Here is a 20,227-nt window from a genome sequence, read left to right as displayed (position 1 = left end):
AACCTGAAAGACATTAGACAAGCTGTGATGGATGAGCAGGAACCTTTGGCAAATTTCTAATACATAATAGGAACTGTAGTTTACAAACCACTGCTCACAGCCTTGACTTCTGAAAACTGATGATAAAATGACAATGAATTATACAGACAGACTGAAAAATTTTATATATACTAAAACAAGTTCAGTATTATGATAAAAAAAAAATGTGGCTACAGAAAGGACTATTTTGATAGTCATCTCTGCAGAGAATATTGGAAAACAAAGATAATTTATTGTCAGCAATCTGCAAAATATGTCAGTAATTGGGACACCTGTAACACTTGTAGAGGTCCTTTGTCCACAGAGTACTAATGTGTCTCACCGGAGGCATGACGGTTAACTATATTCACATATTACAATGTCACTTATTCGCCAAAATTTCCCTCAATAATGAACAAGCGGAGTGAGTTACAGTTAGCATTAGCTACCGAGCTAGTTACATTTTAACGTTGTACCAACACACACATCGACTAACTGTAAAGTATCAAGACACAGAAAGTTGTAGACTTACCATTCAGACACGTCCGGCAACATCCGCAATGTTTGAACTTCTGCAGGAGCCTCCTCTGGATCACATTCTGGATCACAATTAGATGTTTAAAATCTACCGCGTCTGACAGCAGCCATGTCCGTCATGGCCTTCAGCGTAAACATAGCAGCCAGGACCGGCTGATTCAAGCCACTCCCACCTCCAGAGAGGGGTGCGACTAGTCACAGCTCATTTGCATTTAAAGCTACAGGCACAGAAACAGCTCATTTTGAGAGAGGCTGAAATACCGAGGTATAAAGAAACGCTGATATGCATGATCCAAGTGGTGTTTTATGAAACAAACTTCGAAAGCATGTTTTGAGGACCTCTGAGACTTATAAAAACTTATCAGAAAGGGGCATAATATGGGACCTTTAAGTAAATCCATTATTAGTTACTTCTACAAATAGAAACACTCATTCAGCATGTTGATAATCCCAGAATATCGTGCTTGCCTGCTGTTAAAAAGTAAATCAGAATCAGACTCAAAAATACTTTATTGATCCCGGGAGAGAAATTATTAGTGTTACAGTTGCACCCATTCAAGAAAGACTAGAATATAAGTACATATATTTATACAAATAGAAGTATAAAGAAATATAGAACATATAAATTAAGACAGAAATTGAAACGATGATTATTGTGGGAAACCCGAAAGAAGAGATGACACCAGTGTACCCGAAAACAATGTTTAATACAAGCTCAAGTTCTTCCATGGCATACAGCATGCAGTGTAAGAAGGAATGAACCAAGAACACTCAAACAGCAACAGCTTATATGGGGTTGGCTGACTAGAAATATCTGGTTTATTTTAGGCCCTGCAAACAACCTATGGACAGAGCCGTGTCCACCAGACCTTCTGACGCCCTTCCTACCATATACCTGTCAATGTACACATAATATATGAGCGTAGGACATACCACACTGGTCACACAAATACATCCTAACAATCCCCCCTTTTTGGTTTCTCTTTTTTGTCTGTTTTTTTTTTTTTGTTTGTTTGTTTTTTGTTTTTTTGTTGTTGTTGTTTCAAACCTTTTATTTACCATATCCTGACTATATGACATGGGTACATACAATATAACGTGCACAAACATGATATAACACACACTTATGCGTATCTCTCTACAATAATGGACAACACAGCATCATTGATAACTTTGTTCTCATAACCTTCATAAAACGTATTCCACCTGACCCATATCTCTGGTAGGGGTCTATCCTTACTTTGCCTGAAACAATCCTAAGACTCTGTTATTGGCTAATACAAGGTCACTACTGAAGTATTATCTGGTCACTGGGTTAGTGTCCTCTTGGGACTTGTCAGACTCTTCTTCCAGTGTCCAGAATCCACATGGTAGACCATCTCCATGCCCCCTCACGGTAGTGATATCATCATTCGTCCTTGTCATGAGTCCTTTAATCCACCTCATTGATAGATCGTTCCGAGGAATCAGATGAGAGAGAGGTGGAATCACAACGGTCCATGTCAGGTGAGGGGCAGATGTTCACCGTTTTCACCGGGTTTTGGACCAGGGTCATGTTAGTGACAGAACATACAGATTTCATAATTAATGCACGAAAAATAGGGAAACAACAACACAACATGCGACGATCCCTATTGTGATCACAAGATTAAGAGAGTAAGATCTCGCATTCTTTGCGTTTGTAGTTCTATCGTCATGTCTGTCATGATCTAGTCCTTGCTTGACGTTGGCGAAATCACTGCAGGTGGTTGGGTCACAACTTTTGGTAGTGGAGAAGCCGCCTTGGGTTCTGCTCGCGTGGATCCCATATGAAAAAGGCTATGGGAAAGGCTTCTGGCCATTTCAAAAATCTATCAACAATGACTAGTAGATATGAATAGCCCTTACACTTTGGCATGTGTGCAAAGTCAATCTGTAGGGACTGGAATGGACCTTTTGGTGGTGGAAGGTGTTCATGTGTTGATGGACTTCCATGAGGGTTACAGCAAGCGCAGATTAAACATCTTTGTATGAATTTTCTTACCTGTCATTCCAACCCTATCATGAAAAAGAACTTGGAGATGTAACCTGCCACTGCTTTATACCCCACATGGGTGGGACCATGCACATAAGCTATAAGAGGATCATACGCTATTTTAGGCAAGGCTACTGTACCATCAGTGAAGTTCCATGAATCGTAAGCCTCTTTATGGCATTGTTTCTTCTGCCATAGTCTAATCTCGGCCTTGGTAGCCTGGCTCTGAAAACAAATGAAATCATTCACCGTAAAAAGGTGGATCAAAAGGCTGTACTGCTGTTAAGGTGGTATACAACCATGGTGGAAATGGTGTGTTCATTGCTTCTTCTTTGGCATGTTTATCAGCTAGTTGATTCCCCTTTCCTACATTAGACTCGAGTTTTGAGTGTCCCACACATTTGACTATAGCAATTTGGGCAGGCAATACCATAGCCGCTAGTAAATCCTTAATCAAATCAGAATGTTGGATGGGCTTTCCAGCTGTGGTTATGAAGCCTCTGTTTTCCCATATTCACTAAAGTCATGCGCCACAGAGAAAGCATATTTTGAATCCCTATAAACTGTGACTGCCTTGTTTTCAGCGATTATGCAGGCTCTTTTTAATGTCACTAATTCGGCGGCTTGAGCAGATGATACTGGCAACTTGTATGCTTCTACGCAATGACCTTGCTCATCGACTATTGCATATCCTGCTATGATAGTCTTATCATCAGGTCTCATGGCTGATCCGTCACAATAGAGAATAAGATCATTCTCTTCTAACGATGTTTGTTGTAGGTCTGCTCTTACACTCGTTGTGGACTCGATCAATTCCATGCAGTCATGTAGGGGCTCTTCCTCCTCAATAGCATTACCATATAATAATGCATTTAAATGTAAAGCTGGGTTCGTGTGTGCTGCAGTGGAAATGGTAAGGCCTTGAGTCCCTGTCAAGATATGCTCATAATTTCTCCTCCGCTGACTGGTCATGTGTTGAGTAGTTATGTTATTTAAGATGACGTTCACGGTATGTGTAGTATGCAACATCAATGGATGACCTGAGACTATGGTTTGTGCCTTTTCAACCATCATAGCAGCGGTGGCCACAGCTCTCAAACAAGAAACCATTCCTTGAATAATTACGGGGAGGGTTTTGGAATAATATGCAACTGGTCTTAACCTTTCACCATGCGTCTGGGCTAAGACAGCAGAGGCGACGGAACCGTCTTCTACGACGTAGAGATGAATCCGTCTCTGTTCGTGGTCTTTGAATGCCTTTGATTGCCTTCACACATTCAGGGGATAGGTGTTGACATCTGTCGACATCCATCTTTCAGAACATATCCCAAATAATTGACCGCTGGCAAAATTGTAGCTTAGCCAAAGAACTGTCCCCCTTCAGCCAGATAAGTCAAGAGAGCAATAGAGTCTTTGATACAATCAGCTTCCGTTGGAGATGCCACCAGAATGTCATCCACATACTGTAGTAATGTTGACAGGCCTGGTAAGGTCAATTGAGACAGATGCATATTAACTGCTGCAGAATAAACAGTGGCTCAATCAACAAAACCCATTGGTAAGTGACACCACACATATTGCTAATTTTTGTAAGTGAAAGCAAACAGATTTCGTGTGTCTGGAAGCACAGGAATGGAAAAATATGCCAAACACAAATCAACAACTGTTTAAAATTTAGAGTCCGCAGGCAATGCTGCTAGGATGGCATTTATATCGGGTACAATCGGAGAAATGGGAAACACCGCTTCAGTAATCTTCCTTAAGTTTTGCGTAAATTTATATTTATTTGTCCCCGGCTTCAAAATAGGATTTATAGGTGTGTTATTTGGTGACTGTCATTTAACAATTACCCCTTGTTGCAATAAACTGTCAATCACTGGTGCAATGCCTTCTTTTTCTTTTGACAAGGGATATTGCTTAACATAAACGGGGTATTTATCAGGCTCAATCTTAGCTTGATATGGAGGTATCTGCAAATGTGCCACATGATTAGCATGCAATGCCCATAAAGTCACTGGGACCGCAGCCAATAATACTGAGGGTGGCTTTAATGAAATGTCTTTCGATTCTCCACTAAAAATTTGGGGTTTGGTTGTATTACGCAAAACCTTAATGAAGAAATGTGTCAGTTTGGAGCCAAAAGACCAGATGATATATTTGTGTTTTGGTGCGTATCAGAAGGCTTCCATTGAAAATGTCCAATAAAGACTCGATGTCATCAAAGTCTGTGCTGACTGCACATACAAAAAGATGAATGTTATCGTTATCCTTCCACAACAACACTAGTCCATGTGGTGACATGAAGAAAAATTATGGAATTTCTTCCATGACCCATGGGTTAGTCTGTTCCTTCAAAAATGGCAGATCAACGGGTTTCAGATTCAGAATCTTTGCACCAATCGCAGTGTGTCCTGATGTCCACTAAAAAGGGGATCCTTTTTCCTGCAACGGATATGCTTAATTGAGGTATTTTGGAAGGTTTATCAGAAACATGGAATTGTGGCACATTGGTTATTATTTTAGAGTAAGTGACGCCGCCCGTGTCCCACTGTTGGTATCCCGATGGATTCCAAAGTAAGTTGGTTGACCTACTTCCACGGTCTACTTCAGCCGTTTGACTTGCTTCAGACGTTTGCTGTTGAGTGTGACGGGGGGTTGTGACCCTGGTAAGGAGAGGTATTTGAGACGAACCCTGAGGTTGCCCTAGTGAGTTATGATGCTCGTCTTGTTGCTTCAACATGCAATCTCTGATGTAGTGTCCCGGCCTTGGGTAGTAATGACATACATCAGTCCTGTCAAAAGGTCAGTGACCTCTCCTTCCACGACTGAAACCCCATCCTCCCCCCAAGGGGGGCTGGTTAAAGCCTACCTGGTATAAGGGGGGGCTAGGGGTGGGCGATATGGCAAAAATATCATATCACGATTTTTTTATTATAAAATCACAATTTCGATTTTATCACGATCTTACATGTATTTATATTATGTATTATGCTATGTATTTAGATTTACATTTATTGTTTTTATTTTACTTCCTACTTTTTTTTCAAGCACAAAGGTAAAAGTGAAGGTAGTAAAGTCTGCAGAAACCACAAACAGAGGATGGAACTAACTCTTTTAACTGAAACAGTCACCAGAATGTTTTGGTTTACCAACATGCCACCTTTTTCTCCTCTTATGAGTTTGCAGGTCTGTATTTAGTCATCAGAAAATAACAATAAGAATACCATTAAAGTACAACAACAGCAATAAAAATGTTGATTTTTCAAAAAAAGGAAACAATAACATGTAAGATTTTAAAACTGTAATTAAGTAAAAACACTAATACCACAATGTAAAAAAACGAGAAGAATGTGAGTATTTTTCCATCACAGCAGGTCAGTGATCAGTGTTTCAGTGACTCTCTGTGGATCAGTGAATATTGTTTTATTTATGGCGGCCCGCCACATTAAAAACATCGACACCACCACATGATTTTCTATTTTCGGGAGCTGCGCACCTTTTTCGCTCGTGTCTAGAAGGTAACTCTTTATTTGCGCAACTCCCGCAAGATTTGTGTCCGTTATTTCTACTAAAATAATCAAACTCGCGCGATCTTTCGCGGGTCTAAGGTTCCCTTCTAGACACGACCCTCTCTGTCTCTCTGTCAAACTACAGACAGCAGACTGTCTGTAAACAGCACGGTGTTACACTCTGCAGTGTTTCACACAAAGACTTTATTTGTGTGGACATCCAGGTTTGGTTTGTCACCAATTTTGGCATTTTTATTTTTTTAGTCAGTCCGAGAGGACGACAGTATCAGTGATTCATTAGTGATCAGTCTGTCCTCCTCTCCTCCCTCACCTGTTCACTCTGCTGTGAGAAGATCTGAAAGTTTCTCACAGAGAAACACAGACTCTCCTGTTTTACGTCCTTATACAGTTGTTTAATTTTGTAAGTGCATCTGGTTGGTGATGATGTCATTAAGCATCACGTTAGTTTCTGTTGTAATAAACTCCGTCATTAACAACAGTCTCCTCCACATGCAGCTTCTCTGCAGTTGGTCTGTGTGTTTCCTGATCAGATAAACCAGCGCCGGAAAGACTAGAAAAGTTGCGCCAGTTAAAATAGACGCGTCCCGTCAAATTTTAAAATCTCTTAATAATTTATTGGTTATAGGTCCGGGTCTGTATAGGACGGCGTGTGGGTCCGCCTGTTAGGGACCCCTGAACGATCCATACGATCTCCTCACTTTGGCAGATCGTCTACATGTTCTAATCCTTCACGATCTAATATCGTCATATCGCACACCCCTAGGGGGGGCCATTGGAAACCTGGGCCCTGTATCCTCTGGCCATGCCCCTGCCTCTTGGCAGTATGTGTGGGAGAGGTGTAACACATCCCTCACCTTCTAGAGTGCTTTGCACAGCCTGTAGTTTCGACTTAGGTAATGTAAACAATCCAACAGCATCTAACTCTCTTATTTTCTTTAGACAACATGTTTGGAAGCGAGATGCATAATCAGAGATGGGTTCTTTCAGTTTATGTCTACAGTTTTGAACCTGCGTAGCGTCCCTGCCTTGTGCAGCATTTTTCTTCAAAAAATCTGTGAGTTGTTTTATGTGTTTCTCCTTATATCTTAGATCTAACCATGGATACTGAATGGAATGGTTACTGATACTGGAATGGTTTCAGGGATATATAAGCTGCTTCTGCTTTCCTCCCCAAATACCAACATTCCAACACAGGAAAAATGGGAGCAAGACTAGGATATCTCACTCAACCCACATAAATGGGATAAAGTCTGTGAGGTGCACATCAGGTTGGTTATGAAGGTAATTATAGTCTTCCGTTCTTGCCCCTCTTTCACCCCGTATATGCCTAGGTTGTTTTGTCTTGCTCTTAACTTGTGGTCCTCACACTTAACCTACTCTATGGAGTAGATAGCGAGTAGCCCTCTCATGTTGGCCTGTTTTGGCCTCTGTGTCACTTGCTCTTTGTTACCATGTCCATCCATTTGGTCCCATTATCTTCTTTGTTAGCTGCTTTTCCTCTCTTATGACATTTCAGCTTTTGTTTTAACCAGTCTGTATTAAATATTTCAAGTTAAACTAATGATTTCGTTTTTTTTGATTTGGGGTTTTTAAGGGGTTTCTCCCCACAGCAGGAGAGTCAAGTTGCTACTCCTAACATGTCACCACAAGTGGCAACTTTTTAGAAATGTGGCCATAATATCAGGCATTTTGGGGTTTTTTAAAAATCTCTCTCTATATATATATTGCTTTTATACATTTATACACTGAACATTCAGTACAATATACAAACAAAATTTGAACAGTCCCCAACCATGAACATATAGCAGTATCAAAAATAATAACAATAAAAATAATAATAATTAAAATAAATAATAATAATAATAATAACAATAATAATAATAATTAGTTAAATTTAAAAATAATCATAAGAAGGGGTAAAAATGTTTGACACAACAAAGGATAATAACTAAAAACAATTAAATAATGTGAATCTTTTAGGTAAATAAACACAGGTGTCAGAGTTCATCATACTTTGCTCACAGTAAATGTGATACTTTCATAATCACCTCACATTTCCAGTGCCTCTTCAATATCACCCTTTCTAACAAATTCTAAAAACATCCTCCAAATGTTGTTAAACTCAGAAACTTTCCTTCTAACTATATAAGTGAGTTTCTCAAAAGCCAAACTTGATGCTACATTTCTTAACCAATGGCCAAGAGAGGGGCAGTCAACACTTATCCAGCTGAGAGCAATAGAGTATGTGGCTTGTAGTAAATAATAATAATAAAGCATTTTATTTATAGGCGCCTTTCTTGACACTCAAGGTCATCTTACATCATCAAACATAAAAGTAGACACAATATTAAAGAAAGAATAAAAAATAAAATACAAAAATACAAATTATAATAAAATTAGACAATGCAATTGTGATCAGGGGGAGTAAGCCAGTTTAAACAGATGGGTTTTGAGTTTGGATTTGAAATGTGGTAGTGAGTCTGTGTTACGGAGGTCAGGTGGGAGTGAGTTCCAGAGCTGGGGAGCAGAGCATGGTAACAAGACGGGCGGGGGGGACGATGCAGGTGGGTGTACCAATGTGGAGGAGGTCAGAGAGATATGGAGGGGCAAGGTCGTGGACAGCTTTGAAGGTAAGGAGGAATATTTTGTAGTTGATGCAATGTGTGATGGGGAGCCAATGGAGCTGTTGTAAAATAGGTGTGATGTGATGGATTAAAGAGGTGCATGTAATGATACGGGCGGCTGAGTTTTGGACCAGTTGTAGGTTATGGAAGGTTTTATGCGGAAGGCCAAAGAGAAGAGAGTTACAATAATCTAAACAGGAGGCGACCAGACTGTGAACAAGAACAGCAGTTGAGTGAGGAGTAAGAGAGGGATGAAGCCAGTTGATGTTAGGAAGATGGAAGTAGGCAGACCGAGTGATATTATTGACATGGGAGGCGAAGGACAGGGTGCTGTCGAGGATGACACCCATACTCTTAACCCGAGGGGAGGGAGAGATGGAGGAGTTATCGGGAATAGAGAAATTATGGAGTTTGTTTAATGTAGATTTTGTGCCTATTAAGAGAAGTTCTGTTTTATTATTAGAGGTGAACCAGGATTTTATTTCAAGGAGGCAATTGGTGAGGGATGAAGGTGGGAGTGTGGAGTTGGGTTTGGTTGAAAGGTAGAGCTGGGTGTCACCCATGTAGCAATCAGTGAATATGATGTTTGCGGAAAATGTGACCGAGGGGGAGAAGGTAAATAATGAACAGCAGGGGCCCCAGGACAGAGCCCTGGGGGACACCTGAGGTGATGGGGACTGGGTAGGAGGTGAATGATTTTAACTGAATGAACTAAAAGCGGCCTGAAAGGTATGAATGAAACCAGTTAAGAGGTGTGTTTGTGATGCCAAGAGAGGAAAGTCTGTCCAGAAGGATGCTGTGTGAAACTGTGTCGAAGGCCACAGTCAGATCAAGTAGAATGAGAATGGATAGTAAACCGGAGCCAGCAGCAAGGAGGTGGTCATTAGTGACTTTAAGGAGGGCTGTTTCAGTGCTATGGAAGGGACGGAAACCAGATTGGAATTGTTCATATAAATTATTGCAGGATAGATGGGTGGAGTTCAGCAACAACCGTTTTTTTTTCAAGAATTTGGGAAATGAATGGAAGATCTGAGATTGGATGAAAATTATTGAGGTTACTGGAATCTGAACCAAGTTTCTTGAGTATTGTGGTTATAGCAGCTGTTTTGAGGGCAGAAGGAACAAGACCAGTGGTAAGGGAAGAGTGTATGAAGTCTGTGATGAGAGGGCACAGAGAGGGGAGAGTGGCTTTTACAAGGACAGTGGGAAGAGGGTCTAATTGGCAGGTTGACGATTTGGATTTCTTAATGAATTTGGATATTTCATTGACTGAAGGTAGGGTGAATACTGAGAGTGAATGAGTGGGGGCAAATGGAACTGGGGCAGGTGAAGTTGGAGCAGAGATGGATGTAAGTTGGTGAATATGTTCGATTTTTGAAGAGAAAAATTACCTAAGTGTTACAGAAATCAGAAGAGTACAGGTGAGGAGGAAGTGAATCTGGCGGTTTTGTAGTATTTGTGAGTAGGGAGAAAAGAGCCTTAGAGTCACCCTCATTTGAACCGATTAAACCAGAATAATATATGGATTTGGCTGTAGAAATGCAGTCTTTGTAGTGGAGAATATGATTCAAATACATGTCTTTGTGTACAGTGAGACTGGTTTTCCTGTAGTGTCTTTCAAGTTGATTTCCTTTTGCTTTTAACTGTCTAACAGTGGGAGTGAACGAAGGTGCACTATGAGTGAATGACACAGATCTGGTTTTGAGTGGAGCAAGATTGTTTAAAAGGTTATGAAGGCTGTTGTTGTAGTGTGAGAGCAATTCATCTAGGGTAGAAAACCTGTCAACACTGGGAAGTCTGTTGATACAAGAGGATAAATTGTCAAAGTTGATGTCCTAAATTTTACGGAAAGTTATATTGCTTGGAGGGTTGGATTCGGAGAGTGAGAAATTAACACTGAATGATAAAAACATATGGTCTGAGAGAGGGAGGGAATCTGCTTTGCACCCAAGAGGTGTAACACCTGAGCAGCAGAAGTCCAAGATATGTTCTTTAGCAAGTGTGGGAAAATTGAAATTAAAATCCCCCACAAGTATTATGTTTGGTGAGAGTGTGGAAAGGTACATCAGGAAGGCTGAGAAGTCGGTAATAAAATCCTTGTTAGGCTTCGGTGGGTGATACAAGGTGGCAACAATAGTGGGAATAGATCCAGAGAGTGGTCTCAAATGAGTGACAGACAGGAGCATTCACAGGTGCTACCCTCCACTTCTTACGGTAAATTATCACGAGACCTCCCCCTCGACCGAAATCACGAGGTTGAGCGATGTAAACAAACCCTGGAGGAGTAGCATCATTAAGTGGAGTAAAGTCATTCGATTGCTGCCACGTTTCAGTTTAACATAAAAAGTCTAACTTACGGTCAGCAAGGAGATCCTGCACAAGATACTTACTCGTGAGTGAATGGATGTTGAAAAGAGCGAAGTTGACAGTAGTCCTGCTGTAGTTGACAGCTGTGTTAGCTGACCTAGCCAGGTGGGCCAGCACACTGTGATCAGCGCAGCAACCGGTGTTCCTCAGTGGACACCGAGCAGTAGACCAGAAAGACTTGATGGAGTTGGACACGTCCCACCGGAGGTTCCAACGGGAGCCGCGGTGAATGTATTTCCGACGGCAAACTTGTACAATGTCCGGGTGTAGGAGGACAGCTGGTGGTGGTGGCACGTGCAGGTAAGCTCAGTGGCAGAATACTGGAGCAGTGCTGTCATTGGATGATGGACTAAAGACAGGACAGTCCAGGCCAGCACAAGCCACACATAACTAGCCCACATAGTTGCCGAAGCCTTGGCAGCGGCGGAGGCAGCGGGTAGGCTAATCTTAGTCCAAACACACACACAGACACGAATGTCAGCTAAATTACAAAATAGGAGGACTGGTTTAACGAATGCTCAACATATAGAAAACAACTGCAGAGTCTACAGGCAATAAAATTACTAAAAAGCTTTAAGAAAGCTGGGGAGCAGCGGCAGCTAAAACACGCCAGCATTCACTTGACTCAACTTCCAGTTCATGCACAAATAGACAAAGGTCAATCATTTTTCTTTCTCTACTGGATAGAGAGAAGTTGCCTAAAAATATAAATGCCTAAAATACAAATCTTAGGATACAAAGGAATTGGGGAAGATGTCATTGGGGAGATATATTTTAACACTGAACTCCAAAAATGTTTTAATCTCCTTACATTTCCACAAGAAATGATACAGTGTGTCCTGGTGATACTTATAGCATAGATCGGATATCTTAGGATCAAATTTATTTAACTGTACAGGGAAGATATAAATTCTCATTATCCAATTGAATTGTATTAATCTCAGTTAATTTTGTTGATAGTTTGAGTATGTGCCTTTAAACATATTCTACCGCAATCACTGCTTGAGATATCGTCCTTTAAGTTTTGAATCCACTCCTGTCTTTTACTTTCGGAGCTGTCTTATTATGGTTTTCAACCAATAAGTTATATAACTGAGTCACCAACCCTTTGCTTAACTATTTTTTGTAACAAATGTTTCTAACGTGGATAGAGGAGGTTGCTGCCTGGAATTCTTTAAATGTGTGTCTGTGATTGTCAGTCAGACAAGCTCCCATAAAACAAACTTTTATCTGGTTCTTAAGCTACTTTTTAACGATACACGTTTTAGGCCCTGGTCATTTTAGCAGTATCTTTTAACCGGATAAAGGATTTTAACCATTGGTTGTTTGGATCGTAAGTTACCAAAGAAACAGGCTGAGCACGGGTTCAAGGAGCCATGACTCCACTCACCTCACCACCGGCCTGCAAGAGCTGCGTCGGCCTCAGCCAGAAGATCGCTGAATTGGAGCAAAGAATCTCCACACTGTACAAAATCCAAGAAGCGGAAAGGCAACTGGACACTATCATCTTTGGTTCTCACAAGCCCCCGTCACCACTCCTGAAGATCTGGCTGCCACTGTTCCATATCTACCTGGCGTTGCTACACCTCCGGCTACAACGTCAACTCCGCCCGCTGCTACGGCCCGAGCCGCTGCTTCTCTCTCTGCCTCCGTCGCCGTCTCCTAGGACGCCTGGCTCTGGCTCGGGGCTAAACCCAAAGCCCCAGTCAGCTCTACTCCAATACAACCGGAGCCACATCCGCAGCCCTGGGTTGTTGTCGGCAACCAGGAAAAAAGGGGGAGATTCTCCTGCCCACCTGTCCATGCTTCTGTAATCCAGGACATCCAGGCAGTAAATCGATATGATGTCCTCAATTTACAGGAATTTCCTCCACTGGTTGGGGACATGGAGCCTCCATCTTCCAGAACAAACCCACGATTTCGGTCACCTGTAAACTTCACCACGCGCCCGCCACGCAGACGAGCATCACCTGGTCTGGACGAGGACCTACAGCCTGATCACTCTCAATCACCTACTGCCCTGGGAGCAGCTGATGTCCAGTGACGGAACACTCGGCGTCAGGATCCATCTCACCGCCGCGGTGCTGAGCCGGTTACCCCCGGGACCTCTGACAGCTCCCACAGCCCACACCGGTCGGGACAAGCTTCTCCATCAACGCTCATTATTGGCGACTCAATAATCCGGAATGTGAGAGTGCACAGAGCTCATACTGTCTTTTTTCCAGGTGCTCCTGTACAAACCATCACTGATAAAGTCCCAGACATAATAAAATCCTACCCTGAGGTTGACAGGGTCGTCATACATGTCGGTACAAATGACATTCAAAAACAGCAGTCTGAACTGCTGAAACAAGACTTTATTAGCACACCCACCCTCGGTCGCGGAGTGGGTCGTTTCAGTAGACTGGTCAGCCTCAACACCTGGCTCTCATCTGCATGCGCCACCAACGGACTGAACTTTATTGATAACTTCAACCTCTTCTGGCAACGTGGTCATCTCTTTGGTGTAGATGGTCTCCATCCAAACAGAGCTGGTGCACGGATGCTCTCTGCCTGCCTCTCTGTCTTCCGTTCACGTGCTGTCAGATCCATCAGTGCATCTCATCACCGTAGCATGACCATCCATCAGTCCAGTGCTGATCGGTCCATTACTAAATGATGCTCCCCTGGTCCTAGTCCCTATGACAATGGTTCCACCATACCCACAGACACACCTTACACTGGACTTGGACCATTAAAGGTCCCTTCTCTTACCAGACAAGCTGGACATTTCTCTCAAACAAACATCTCCAGAAAATTAGTAAGTAAACACAAACCGCACCAAATTTTCCAAACTGTAAATCATGCAAAAATCATATGGGACAGAGATACTAAACCAAAGGGCATATTTGGTGGACATCTTAATGTTCTCATGTTCTCAAACTCATTTAAATGTACAGAAACAGTGTTGGATTATGATGTTCAAATTGAATATCTCTGTCTTAATGTTTGTTTATCACTTCGAATGCACTTAAAGAGCATGGTTTTATATAATTCTCCTGCTTGTGACAGTTCATTTTATGATATTTTAGAGAAATTACTAAAAACAATTGCTCATAAGTCTGAAGTTTGACTTCAACCAAATTATTAAAGGTGCCACACGAATCACAAATTCTAGCATGTCACAAATTGATTTAATTTTTTCAAACAGGGAGGAACGGATAACTAAATCATATAACCTTCTGACTGGCTTCTCTGATCACAACATGATTTTAACATCACAGAAGTTGACTAAAAAGCGCTTTCTTACTCTAAGTCAATCTACAACCAATATAGTAACTATTCAAAAAAGTGATCTCCCAGCCTTGGAGGGTGAACTGAACAAAATGCAGTGGGACAGAGTTATGGATAAGGATGATGTACATAGTTGTTGTGATGAACTAATGAATACAGTCAAAGGGATTGTTGGCAAGTTTTTAAAAAAGCCCAAGAAATCAAACAGAAAATCCTCTTTACCATGGGTAAATGAATCCATTCAAAAACTAATGAAACAACGAGATCTGGCTCTACAAACTGCAATGAAAAGCTGCTTAAATAACGATATGGTTATATATAAAGGTCTAAGAAATCATGTGTGTAAAGAATTAAGAAATGCAAAAGCTGAATATTACATCTCAGCAATCACAGAGGCCAGAGGGAATTGTTCTGGTATATGGAAACAAATAAATAGTTTAATAAAGCCATTGGGCAAATCCACAACAATATGTGAACTCAAAATTGGGAACCAGCTGGTTTCTGACAAAAAACAAATTACTCATGACCTGAACAGTTTTTTTATTTCCTCTGTCGAGGAGCTTGCCAACACCTTTAAAGGTCCTAGTGTGGAGCTATCTGTCCCAAAAAATGTATCTGCCAACAGCTTTACATTACAACAAATAAATCAGACTGAAATCCTAGCGATAATAGATAAACTCACTAATAGTCACACAAAAGATCTCTTTCATCTGGATACTGCCTTTCTAAAAAAAATACAAGAACACTCTGGTAACACCTCTTACTTATCTAATCAACCTTTCCATTACTACTGGGATTTTTCCCAGTAAATGGAAACTAGCCAGAGTCATACCCATTTTCAAATCAGGAACAGTTGATCAAGCATATTATAGGCCCATTGGTTTATTACCTGTCTTTTCTAAGGTCCTGGAAAAAGTTGTTGCTCATCAGTTGCTCAGTTATGTAGAATCAAATAATTATCTACATCCCCTACAGTTTGGCTTCCGTCCGAATTATTTTACAGAGACTGCTAACTGCTTTCTTATAGAACAGCTCAAATTGTCGTTTGATAAAGGTGAGGTAGTTGGGGCAGTATTTCTGGACCTAAAAAAAAAGCTTTTGATACTTTAAATCATGATATCCTCATTCATAAACTCTCCACATTTAATTTTGCCAACAAAACATTACATTGGTTTGAATCTTATCTGTCTGACCGACAGCAGTGTGTCACTGTTAATAATGAGAAGTCTTCTTTTTTAAAGACTAAAACAGTACACAACTGAGTACCTCAGGGTTCTGTTCTTGGTCCACTTCTTTTTAGCTTATACATAAATGATTTACCACAATCATGTGCTGGAGCAGGTTTTCAGATGTATGCGGATGATACAATAATACATGTATCTGGTAAAAACTGCTCTGGCAGCTTCCATACAGCTGTCATCCCACTTGCAGTCCATCGCAGCATGGTTTGAAAAATCACATCTTACACTTAATGTTAAGAAAACGGTGTCAGTTTGCTTTTCCTCTAGGGCTTGGTCATCAGCAGAAGCTAATGTGTTAAATCTGAATATTAATGGACAACATATTGAACAGGTCTCAGAGGTAAAATACCTCGGCCTCATATTAGATTCCAACCTAAAATTTGACAAGCATGTTAAGATGGTGAGCAGGGTTGCAAAAGCAAACTTACATACGTTTAGACTTGTCAGAGATTGTCTCCCATTTCATGCTGCAAACAGTTTCATGCATGCTATGATAAGCCACTACCAGGTAATACCACTGTACTCTACCCATAATTACCTCATCACTGCCTGAAAATATATGTATTGAACACTGTTCAGTAGAAATAAATGGGTAGTTTCAGCAGAACGCACACTGAAATAAAATGAACAGTGTTCACTACATTTTACAGGCAGTGAAAAAGGTAATTATGGGTTAACTACAGTGATATTACTGGTACGTGCTCATGTTCATCCAGTGTGCCCTTATTTGTGATGAAGCTGGCCATATGTTTCAAAGGAGAAAGTGGACACATTTTACAGGCAGAAAGGTCTACAACAATTGCTGCAAACCGTCTTGGCTTGTGAACAGGTAAGACTGGTAATAAGTAAGAAATGAATAAATAAATTCCCATATAATTACTGACCCAACATCTCACGTCTAGTCGTAATTTACAGAGTAACCACCCAAGTAATTACCCAATTATTTGATATTAAAGATCGATTAATTCCTACACAAAAACCAACCTAATATCCTAATTCTGGTCTCATTTTATTTAGTAATTACCTAATAATTTATGGTAATTTTCAAGTTATTCTACTCCCATTACTTGCCACGACTTGTATTTTACTTCTTAATTTACTGTAATTTCTTGGTAATTTCCCTTATATTACTACATAATTACAGGCCTGGAAAATAAAGGGTTACCGATTTTTTCACATTTGAGTTACCGTGTAACCTCTTGGTCACAAGCAGCATCTACAATAACCAAACCTCTCATGATGATATAAAATCGAGCAATTCAAATTTTATACAGGAAACCAATAAGATCACATCATTGCCATGTTCTTCAGAAACTAAATATGTTAAGTTTTGATAATTTCATTAATCTCGCTAATCTCAAACTCATCCATAAATGCCTACATAATCAGGCTCCTCAGGTGCTCAGTGACCTTGTGGTTCCACTTAGAGCTTCAGGCTCAGTAACACGTGGAGCATCCAGTGAGAATTGTAAGGTTCCCCTGTGTAAATCCTCATTTGGACAAACAGCTTTTTCTGTCCGTGGAATGAACATGTGGAATTCTTTACCTGTAGAACTCAAACTGGATCCTGATTTAGATCACTTTAAATTCAAATTGAAACAGTTTTTGGAGAGGAATCAGTCATGTAGTCATGAATAATTTGGTGTTTCTTACTCTATGGTGCTAATTATGTTTTGTAATTTTTATCATGTAGTGTCCTGTATTTCTCATTGTCTGTACTGCATTGTTACTTGTGTTTTGTTGCTGAGTCTTTTGTATGTTAAGGCCCAGCGAGGGACGGGCATTGCAAATTAGCTTAGGCTATAAATGCTATGGTGTGTGGCATTGATTTATGCTCCATACGTGTCCCTTTACAAATAAACCTTAAAATAAATAAAATAAATAAAACTTCTAAGTTGAAAATACTTGAAAAAGTGTTTCTGTGGCACATCAGACTTAGCCCTTAACTCATCAAATGACATTAAATTGTAATCTTTATACAAATCTTGTAGCGTTATTATGCCCCTGTTTAACCATGTTTTAAAGCCCAAGTCCTTTTTTGCCGGGCTATAGTGCTCATTACCCCCAATTGGGGAGAAACAAGACAGCACTGGGGAATCACCCAGATGTTTATATACCTTATGCCAAACAACAACAGTATTTTTTACAAAAGGATTAACTGTGTTTTGTTTAAATTTCTTTGAAGGTGCAGCGTATAAAAAGCTATTCAGTGCCAAACCATTTCTGGATAGCTTTTCAATCTCTAACCAGGGTAACAAAATATCATTAGAAAACCAAAACATTGTGGCTGTCAACTGGGCGGCCCAGTTGTACCACTACAAATTTGGCAGCTGTAATCTCCCCATCGCAAGGCAAATACAAGAGAGAGAGTCTGAGTCTTGGCTTCCTATTATTCCAAAGAAAATTTGACAAAAGCTTTCTGACTTTAGGGGGAAATGAAGGAGGAGGAGCTAATGGAATTGACCGAAAAACATATATAATTTTAGGTAATGGTCATCTTTATTATGCTTATTCTTCCCACCATAGATAGAGGCAACAATGTCCATCTTGCGACACATTCTGACACTTTTGCTAACATGAGCTAACCAAGATTGAAGATTTATCTTTGTTGATTTTGAAACCAGAAATGTTACCAAATTGATTAATCAACTCTAATAGTATCAACTGTGTCTATTATCAGATCAAATCTGTTATCAGATGTGATTAAAAAAAACCAAAACAATGGTATCATCTGCATACATTGTGGTATAATGATCCAGGTCCCCTGTCCTAATACCATGCTGCAGCCGTCACTGCAGTCTAAATGCTATTGCCAGTGGCTCCGAGGCTATTAGAAAAAGTAAAGGTGAAATTGGTGATCCTTGTATTGTACCTTGAAAGAGCTCAAAAGGCTGAGATACAAGGTTATTTGTGGATACCATAGCAGAGGCACCAACCAACATAATCTCAACCCATCTACGAAAATAACCATCAAATCCAAAATGCTTTAGTACCTTGAGTAGATACATCATTCGACACACTCGAATGCCTTCTCTGCATCGAGTGACAAGATGGCAGTGTCAGGGGACCCTTCACAAGCATGTATTATATTGAGAACTCTTCTCACATTGTGGAACCCCTGACAACTTTGGACAAAGCCATTTTTGTCCAAATGTATAATGGCTGGTAGGACCCTCTCAAGTCTCATAACTAGAGTTTTAGCTATAATTTTTGCAACAGAGTTCAAGAGTGATATGGGCCTGTAAGAACCACATTCAGTTGGCGATTTTAAAATAAGAGTGATCAGGACACTTTGTAATGAAGTGGGGAGACAGCCCATTTTAAAGAACTCCCATATACATCTAACAATGGGCCTATCAATTTTTCTTTAAATAATTTATAAATGTGTATTGGGAGGCCATCGGGTCCTGATGCTTTACCGCCTTTCGTGCTGGTAATTGCATTAAAAATATCCTCTAAATCTAGTTCCTTATCTAGTTCAGTTTCTGTTTGTCAGACATACAGGGAATGACCAGTCTATCCAGAAAATTATTTTGGTTTACCAGATCCAGTGGAGAGTCGGAATTGTAAAGGGTTTTACAGTACGAAACAAAATTATTAATAATTTCATTGGGATCTGTAGTTAATTCTCCCTGTTCATTACTAATTGTATTTATGGCTCTTTCTGAGTCAGGTTTCTTTATTTGCCAGGCAAGCAATTTGCTCAGCTTTTCACCCTGGTCATAAAAAGTTTGATTCAGCTTTTAGTATGGAAAGCTCATCATATTCTGCTTTAAGGGCGAGTAGCTCTTGTTTTTCTCAATTCGAATTATCAAGCATAGCCACTCTCTCTAATTCCCTAATTTTGGAGTCTAAAGGCCTCTACACTTGTGGTAAAAATGCTTTGTTCTGGCTGTCCCATTGTTTTCATATGGAGAGAGTGGTGTCGCCCAACCAAGTGGCACCGCTACTCTCGGCGTGGCGCACCGCCCAGATCTGCCACTGACCGCTGTGCCCAAAGTTCAAATTATTTGCACTGACCTTGTTTGCCACTGAACTTTCAAAGCACAACCAATGAGATAACAGCTCTATGTGACATAGCCAGAAGCAACACATACAAACAGAGGAGGGAGAGAAAATGGGAGAAAAAGACATTCTCTGTGTTTCCGAGTTCCCCAAACTGTATAACACCACATTAAAATCATACCACGATCTCGGCAGGAAGAGTATTGTTTGGCGAAATGTCAGTAGTCAGATTGGGCTACCAGGCATGTGATTAGGCAAGGCAAGGCAAGGCAATTTTATTTATATAGCACCATTCATACACAAGGCAATTCAAGGTGCTTTACAGAACTTGAAAATGCATTAAATTAGAAACAATAAAAGAGCATTAAAATTGCATTTGAGATAATTAAAAACAAAAGCTAAAAGCAGGACAATAAATAGTTTAAAACATTACAGAAATGCATATAAAGAGAGAAGCAAACATAAAACAAGAGCGGCAGTAGACAAATATAAAAACAATAGCTACAGATTATCCTAAAAATATGTAACGTATCCACTTCACTGGTAGGCTGCAGTAAACAGTAATGTTTTAAGACCTGATTTAAATAAACCGACAGTTTCAGCTGACCTCAGGTGTTC

General features: G+C 40.4%; 1 protein-coding gene across 1 annotated transcript in view; it reads left to right on the top strand.

Moving 5' to 3' along the window:
* The window catches only part of LOC146318500 (kin of IRRE-like protein 3), a 462,133-nt gene that overhangs the window by 249,368 nt on the left and 192,538 nt on the right, over positions 1 to 20,227 (top strand). The gene's annotated exons all lie outside the window — the stretch shown is intronic.

Source organism: Lutjanus erythropterus, chromosome 11, assembly GCF_056507025.1.
Source record: "Lutjanus erythropterus isolate fLutEry1 chromosome 11, fLutEry1.hap2, whole genome shotgun sequence".
In the NCBI taxonomy this organism is placed as follows: Eukaryota; Metazoa; Chordata; class Actinopteri; order Lutjaniformes; family Lutjanidae; genus Lutjanus; species Lutjanus erythropterus.
This window is presented reverse-complemented; position numbering and strand designations above follow the sequence as displayed.